This window comes from Copadichromis virginalis, linkage group LG17 (genome assembly GCF_057382275.1).
Source record: "Copadichromis virginalis isolate Kocher_CV1m ecotype Utaka linkage group LG17, C_Virginalis_male_GT1.1, whole genome shotgun sequence".
Taxonomy (NCBI): domain Eukaryota; kingdom Metazoa; phylum Chordata; class Actinopteri; order Cichliformes; family Cichlidae; genus Copadichromis; species Copadichromis virginalis.
The window spans coordinates 25,345,456-25,354,220 of NC_140634.1; the positions used below are offsets into that span (position 1 = coordinate 25,345,456).

General features: G+C 44.1%; 1 long non-coding RNA gene across 2 annotated transcripts; it reads left to right on the forward strand.

Annotated features, from left to right (window-relative positions):
- Positions 1 to 3,348: 3,348 nt before the first annotated feature.
- Positions 3,349 to 6,621, forward strand: LOC146689501 (uncharacterized). 2 transcript variants are annotated; one of them, XR_014915986.1, is made up of 5 exons: positions 3,349 to 3,451; positions 4,340 to 5,411; positions 5,502 to 5,647; positions 5,725 to 6,057; positions 6,381 to 6,621. It is a non-coding gene; the product is annotated as an uncharacterized LOC146689501 (long non-coding RNA). The 2 variants fall into 2 exon arrangements; XR_014915985.1 differs by having other exon boundaries at positions 4,340 to 5,647.
- Positions 6,622 to 8,765: the final 2,144 nt, after the last annotated feature.

An 8,765-nucleotide genomic window follows, 5' to 3' on the forward strand; every position in this document is an offset into this window, starting at 1 on the left:
CTCCGAGACGAGTGCTGTATCCCTTACCTTGACGACGTGCTTTGTTTTTCCAAGTCGTTCGACGAATATGTTCAAGTGCTACAGAAAGTCCTCCAAGCCCTACGACGGCATGGTGTAAAGCTAAAACCCGAGAAGTGTGAGCTGTTTCGTAAAGAGGTTCGCTATGTCAGTCGATTGGTATCTGCAGATGGAGTAAAGGTGGACCCCAAAGATACCGAGGCAGTACAGGCACTCAAACACAAAAAGCCACAGACCGTTGGAGAAGTCAGGCAGCTTTTGGGATTCCTAAGCTATTATCGGACGTATGTGCAGGACTTCTCCCGCATAGCCAAACCGTTGTATGGCTTGCTCCAAGTCCCGTCCATCACACTGTCACCAAAGCCAACTAGAGGCAGAGCAAAACACACTCAGCAGCCTTCTCGAGCCCTGATACAGTGGAATAAAGAACACCAAGAGATCCTCGAGTGCTTGATCGACATGCTCACTCAGCCACCAGTGTTAGCGTACCCTGACTTCACCCACCCTTTTATATTGCACACAGACGCATCCCAGAGGGGCCTTGTTGCCGTCCTATATCAGAACCAACAAGACAAGATGAGGGTGATTGGGTACGGGTCTCGCACGCTCACACCCGCTGAACAAAACTACCACTTGCACAGCGGAAAACTAGAGTTTCTCGCCCTCAAGTGGGCAGTTTGTGACAAGTTTAAGGATTACCTCTACTATGCTCCACATTTCACCATTTTTACAGATAACAATCCCTTGACATATGTCCTCAGCACAGCAAAGCTCAACGCAGTCGGACACCGTTGGGTCGGACAATTGGCAGATTTCCACTTCAACATCAAATACCGGCCAGGAAAAGTAAACATTGATGCAGATGTGCTGTCACGTTGCCCACTTGACATTAAGACGTTCATGGGAGAGTGCTCAGAGGAACTGTCGGAGGAAGCCGTATGTACAGTTTGGGAAGGGAGCAGAAGAGCGGAGCAAGGAGACGTAGCATGGATTGCAGCCCTTAACCTCACCGCACCAAACCTACCCGTCAAAGAACCCCTACAGTCAATCAGTCATGACCAACTTGTACAATCGCAGAGAGCAGATCCAGCAATCGGAAAAGTCATTGACATGGTAGAGAAGGACATAAGACCAACAGAAGATGACAAGGCTGACACTAACACAAAGAGACTGTTGAGACAGTGGAGTCGGCTGCACATGGAGAATGACCTTCTCTATAGAAAGACTACAGGACGCAAGCAGCTGGTCCTACCTACTCTCTAAAGACAGGTCGCTCTTACACACCTCCACAACAACATGGGCCATGTCGGCGTGGAGAAAGTCTTGAACCTGGCTTGAGAGCGGTTCTATTGGCCTTTCATGAAGAGAGAAATTGAAGAGTACGTCACAAGGAAGTGTCAGTGCATCAAGCAGAAGAAGCCAACGACACACGAGAGAGCACCCATGGGTAGCATGACATCCAGCTCCCCTCTTGAGCTTGTTTGCATTGACTTCCTGAACTTAGTCTTGTAAAGGTGGGTTTGAATATATACTGGTTGTTATGGACCATTTTACCAGGTTCGCACAAGCGTATCCCACCAAGAATAAGGCCGCAAAGACCACGGCAGACCGCCTCTTCAACGACTACATTCCCAAATTCGGCTACCCCTCCAAGCTCCACCGCGACCAGGGTTGTGAGTTCGAGAAGCAGTTATTCAAGTCCCTAAGAGAACTCGCAGGCGTTGGTCACTCAAGGACATCCCCCTACCATCCCCAATGCAACGCTACTGAAAGACTGAATCGCACCCTGTTACAGATGCTGCGTACACTGGGAGAAAAGGAGAAACAAAATTGGAAGGAACATCTACCCCATGTTATCCATGCTTACAACTGTACCAAGCATGAATCGACTGGCTACTCTCCATACTACCTCTCGTATGGTCGACACCCTCGTCTTCCAGTGGACCTTCTCTTTGGTCTCATGACAGAAAACAACACTGAGACACTACATGTGTATGCAGAAAGATGGAAAGGGAAGATGACAGAAGCATACCGCATTGCAAATGCAAACAGTCAACAGTCAAGTTCCGAAGGCAAAGCAAACTATGACAAAAGGTGCAAAGGAGTAAGGCTACAGACAGGAGACCGAGTCCTGGTATGAAACTTGAGTGAAAGGGGGGGGCCCTGGCAAACTGAGACCCTACTGGGAGCAAATGGTCTACATTGTGAGGGAGCAAGTGGGCGACAACCCCATCTACAAAGTGAGTCCAGAGGCGGGAGGCCGTCCTGTTCGCACCTTGCACAGGAACTTGTTGTTACAAGTAAACGACTTGCCAGTGGACATTATCCAAAGTCAGGCTACAAGACCACACAAGAGAAACAAGAAGTCCACCGGAAGACCAATGACACCAGAGCTGAACCCTGACACAACTGACTCGGAAGAGGGTGAGCCATTGTACTGGCTTGGTGTACCCAGATACCCTCGAGGGGGGCATTCTCCAGTCACACCAGTTCCAAGTGGAGCGCAACGGAGCTCCGGTCCAAGTGAACTAGGACAAGTCTTAAGGGCACGTGTCCAACCTAGAAAAAAAAGTGCCATGGTTCCGGAAGAGGATCTAATCGTGTTAAGAGACCCAGACCTACCTCAGCTAAGTGACGATCAGGAGATGCCTCAGGTTCAAGAAGAAGTTGACGTCACTGAGCCCAGTCCTGATCCAGTAGAGGTTCCTGACCCAGAGCCGGAACCTAGGGTGGAGCCAGGGGATGACATCCATCCAGAGCCACCATCTCATCTTAGGCAGTCCAGCAGGCAGAGACGTCCCACCACATTCTTCACCTACCCGTCCTTGGGTCAACCAGCCTATCAGGCTCATCCTGCGGTGAACACCATCAACGTCCAGCCTTCGCCATATCCTTCCCTATACTACCCTCTTCTCTACTCCCAGCCCCCCACCCCTCTCCCCTTACCCTTAGCCCTTACTTACCTGTTTCATATGTTGTTCCTTGCTATTGAATCGAACAGAAATCTCAGGAAGAAGGATGCCTGAAGTCTAAGGACACCTGGGCAAGAGGAATATTACAGGGACTTCTGTAAAAAAAACTTTGTTAGTTTAAAGTTTTTTTTATAATTCAAGTTAAGTGTCAGGAGCCACTTTTGCTGTTGGGGAGCATGTGGTGAACACAAATGTGCTACCACATTTTGGTAAATTTTATTATTTTTAAGAAAAATATATGCCAGCAATTAAGACAATTATTATTTTACATTCATTACGTGTAGTCCATAACAATTGAGGAGAGTAAAAGTGAGAAATAATAAGCGGAACTGTTGACACTGTAGTCATTCACCCGCGGTTGCCTAGAGCGGACCTACTTCCTGTCCTCTCAGACGCAATTCGGGAAAAGATACCAGTGCTCCTGTGATTCTTTCTCTGAGACTCTACCTTTATTTTTACAGGTCAGTATCGACTTAAAAATACAGTGTATGAGGGTTTTGTGCCTCGTTCTACTTCTGTGTTTACTGAGAGTTATGCTGACACCGCCGATGTAACCTTAAGTGGGGTTTAGTTGAAAGTTATGGAAGCGCGGCACCGCAGCGATGGTAAAGCCGAGCGGCGCAGCCCCAAGTCTCGCGAGAGTTACCGCGAGAGTTCGCCAGCCCGCGGGATGTATTTGAACTTGGTAAACTCCATTTAACAATCAAATATGTGTGTGTGGTGCTCCAATTTAACTGTAAAGGCACTGACATCAGATTATTCGAGTTTAAAATATCTCATATACTCTTTATGGTTCAAGTGATGTGGAAATGTTAAGAATAAGCTAAGAATGAATGTACATGTATGTTATTACATTGCAAAGTAATACATTCAGGTGTGTTTTGTCTAATCTAGTAAGATTTATGCACTTATATCAGATTTGTGGATAAGCTATTTTGAGTTTGCCCTATATGTGAGAAAGAGCAATAAGACGTTTAAGGCATTATATGGTATCTGCACTGCTGATGTAAATGAGTGAAGGAATAGTGTAATTAACAGTGTAAACTGGAGAAATGTAATTGTAACATGGTAGACTAATGTGCCTGTGTTAATTCAGCTCCATATTGTGTGAAGTTGCACTGGGTTGGGAGTGGTTTTGTGTGTGTGTGTGTGTGTGTCACATTTTTGGTGAGCAAATGGCTGGAATGCACTGATACACTGGTCTACTTATAGCCCACACTACAAACACTGCTGTGTCATTTTGTCTCGCTGTGCAGGTATGTAATGTGATGAAATCAGATATGTTTGGGATGGATGGGTTTTGCGCTATGAATTTTATACTGAAGGTGTCATTTTGTCTCTCTGTGCAGGCCAGGGCCTATTATATGCCACAGCCTAAAGGCAGCAGAGTTGCAGAGGCTGGAGTGACCACTGGCTATATGCTTGCAGGGTGGTGGGCCTCCAAGGACAACTTCTAACCCTGTTAAAGGCAACACGTGGAGTGCAACTGGCCGTGTGGCATAGCTGGCTCTGGCCTTGGGACTGTGTGTTTTTATACGATTCATAAATGGGACACTGGACTGTTTTATCTTTTATCTCTTGATATTTTTTTGTCAATAAATTATCTTTTAGAATTTTATTGACTGTCATCTTTTTGCCCACGACTGAGACGGTTGGTCAGACCTAGAATCTTTCTTTGGGTGTGTTACATAATGACCATAGATACATATATTTGCCAAATGCCTTTTATTTACCTTTTACAGTTATTGAGCATATCTGACAAGTGAAAGCACTGGATGTAAATTATATTTGTTGTTCTGAAATAAGAGACAATTCGGGAAAAGATACGAGTGCTCCTGTGATTCTTTCTCTGAGACTCTACCTTTATTTTTACAGATTTGTATTCTTTTTGTTATTGTGGTCTTCACATCTGGGACCCGTAACAAACGCTTTCACTCCATGATTAAGGATTTTTGCTAACCAAGCATGTATGAATTGTAAGACAACATGATTACCAGTCATGCCAGCATAATGGTTTTGCCAGGTTTTTAAAAATGTAGCAAAGAGAAGTACCAAAAAAATCAGTCCTCATTGTCAGAGGATAAAATACTGTCATTTTGTCAAAGATGCTGGCTTCTCACAAACATGCAGAAAGTTTCCATCGGTACTAGTCCCATGACTGACATTTGACCACAATGAGTAAGCACAAGATTTATATTGCAGGTTTAATTTTTACTAATACTGCAGAATTTTCCCAAACCAGTTATTCATATTGTCATGGTCTGTGGGAGTGTCTGGGGTTTTTCCACCTGTGGCTGCTGGTCTCCTGTCCACCCCTTTGGGGTGGAGCTTCCCGCATCTCATCTGTGCCTCGTCAGCAAACAATCAGCAGGACGGCTTCTTAAACCAGTGCGACTTGCTACTCCTCGCCAGTGCATTACCGTATGTGATCCACGGTGATAACTAGGCGGCACTTGTAAAACCTCCTATACCTGTTTTTCCCCTGTGTAACCTTGTTTTCCTTGTGTTTAGAGGTTGTCGTTTCTCATGGTTTGGACTCACCTGGACATCTGTTTCGCCTACTTGCCTGCCAGCCCTATGGTCTGCCATTACACCCAGACACCTTGGAAACTCTCATGGACATCCCTCCTCAGAGCTTTCAAAACCCAGACCTGCAAGTAAGGAAAATAAACTCACCAGCTAACATTTCTCAGTCACTGGCTCCTTACCCGTACTCCTTCTCTGTCTGTTACAGAATCCTCTCATTCCTCTGTCTCTCGCCGTGACCTATTCGGTGACCCAGTTTTGTAGGACCACCCTTCCCTGTTCCAGTTACTTTTTTCCCATTGCCCTTTCTAACTAGGGTCCAAACAGTTTCTGTTACAAAATAAACACTCTAGTACATAGTTCTACGTGTCTTTGTGTCTGTATTTGGGTCCCGTACCAGACTGTTATACAGTTGGTCAGGATGCTCTCAGTGGTGCAGCGGTAGAGGATGTCTGAGGACAGGTGGTTCTTCCTCAGAGTCCTCAGGAAGAAGAAGCGCTGGTGAGCCTTCTTGACCAGCTTGGAGCAGTTGGTCGTCCAGGTGAGATCCTCGGAGCTCCTAAATTAAGTATAAAATAAAGAACTTAGAAAAACTAAAGAATATTTCCCCAGCAGAAAATGTTAGATATATATTTCAAAAAATAATCCTTCCATCTATTATGGCAAGAGTGAAAGTATGTGGCATGCTGGGTAATATTAATCAAAAACAATATAAGACTGACTTTCTTTAAGCAACCATTACGTGTTTATTTTCTGGTGTTTTTCTCCAAATCTCATAGACTGAAACTGTCTGGCTTACAACAGTGATTTTCTTTTTTTTTCTTTTTTTTTTTTTTTTTTTTTTCTCTGTCTTTCTCTCTCCAGAGGTCTCCAGAGCTCTGCTTGCTGTCTGTTCCAAGAATCTGACAGATACCCTGGGCTTAGATTACTGCCTAGGATGCCTTGCTATCAGTCACTTCCCAGTCTAAACCCCAGTGTCCCTCTGCTATGAGCCTGGCCTCACTCCACAGATGAAATTCCAAGTTTGATTCAATCAAGGAAATTGACTCTGAACTGCTATTCTCATCACAGTCACCGAAAACCAACTGTGTGATTTTCAACCCTTTAAAAGAGACATTCTATAAAATACACTCCTTTAAGATTTCCATTGGTCTTCTGTTTGTTGATACTGAACGTATTCAGCAGTTTTACAAAAAAGAAAACTTCACAAGTAATAATGGATTGCATTTATATAGCGCTTTTCGGGACCCCTCAAAGCACTTTACAATTCCACTATTCATTCACTCTCACATTCATGCACTGGTGAAGGCAAGCTACAGTTGTAGCCACAGCTGCCCTGGGGCAGGCTGACAGAGGCGAGGCTGGCCAACACCAGTAGGCGGTAGGTGAAGTGTCTTGCCCAAGGACACAACAACCGAGACTGTTCGAACCAGCAACCTTCGGATTACAAGACGAACTGCCAACTCTTGAGCCACGATCGCCCCAGAGTCAAGTCAATTCAAGGGTCAGAAGAAAGAAGAAACATTTTATTGTTCTCAATATTCTCCCTTAATCATAGCAACTCAAACTCCACTGCCACATTGTATCATTGCATTCATATGATGTTAAATTATAAACCTCTCAGTCTCCTGCTTTGGCCTAAAGAGTCCCCTGACTTTGCAGTGATCCAAATAGTTGGCTGTTATCCATGATTTTTAGCCAACACAGTGCAGAGATTGCAGCTCGCTCAGGGAAAAAGACATAGCTCTGGGGATGGGATGAAATCGACTTTCTCCTCATTAACAGCAGGATAACATATAGAGAATCAAAGGTCAGCCAGAGTGGCCAAGCTGAATGTCAATAACCCACACCGCATAGACACCCCTAGTGAAGCCTGTTAAAGAATACACAGCATACCTCTCGAGATTGCCTCTGATGACACGACCACAGCTTAGGAGCAAATCTGTAAAGCCAGCTGTTCAGACAGATCAAACCAGGTGATTTCAGTGAATCTAGAAGAGCAAAATTGCACAGCCTTCTGGGAGATCCGAGTCCTGTGAATATGTACAGTAGACAAGAAGAAGTCAGATTGTGTGCGCTTATCTGTTCACCTGTACATATTTGAGTCCTCATTTCAATTTTTCTTTCATGCTTTGCTGCCCCATGATTTATTCATGACTACTTTCTGGTGGAACCATCCTCCCAGGAAGGCCCGGAGGAGAATCAATAGAGGCTGGCAAGAAGAAAAGCTCTCGCTTTTCTTTTCCAAGTTTATTCTCATCTCTTTTTTTGTGGATAACTTATTCTATTATATCAGCTCTCAGATGCAGAATACCTTAACTCCTACTTGTAAAGTCTCCTTCGGCAGTTTCTTGATAACCTTAATGTAAAGGCTTTTGTTTGCAACCCAGACTGAAGACTGCAGTCAGTAAAATTTAGAGTTGAGGGGTGCTATCTGTCGTATCTTGAGATAGTTGTGGTCTGAGACTGTGATGATTTTTTTAAAATTATTATTTTTTGGTTAAAGCTGGCATTTGAAAATTACATGTCGGTATCAATAAAGCCATGTTCACACCTTAACCTTGAGCAATTTTAGGAGAATTCTGTGTCAGATATTTTCCACAGCTGCCCTTTCGTCTGTCTTTCTTGTTCTGTCATAACCTTCTTTCCCTGAAGTAACTGAAATGAAATCATTGCATTAAACTAAACAGAAGCATATTCATAACCCAGTCTGTGTCATTTTCAAAATGCATGAAGAAAATGTATTCATCTGAACGAAGTCTCTGATAGAGCAAATCCTTTGTGGAATCCCCATAAAACGAATATATTGTAAGCTTGTGATTTTTGGGTATCCCCAGTCCCCACTGCTGTCAGCATGCATTGATAGCAGTCATTTCATGCCTCTGTTGTTTCACAGAAAGCACAGAAAATGCTTGCTGTGAGAAAAAATGGTGAACTACTGTCGTTCTTTCTTTTATTTCATATGCTGCTTTGATATATGTAAGGATAAATAAGACAAATAGACATCAGACATTGAGGTTTTGCTATGAGTTGGCAAAAGTCCCCTGTGTATGAAAATGAGTAGGCAATAGAGCCTGTCAATTTTATCTCAAACATCACACGTAGTATTGATTGCAGATATGTATTGCCATCTATCCGCAAGCCTATGCGTGCTTTATTTTGCCAGGCTGGTAGTCTAACATACCGAAGATGGACAGGTAGACAAGCAGAGCGTCCATCAAATTAGGCAGAGCAGACAGAGATGGAATT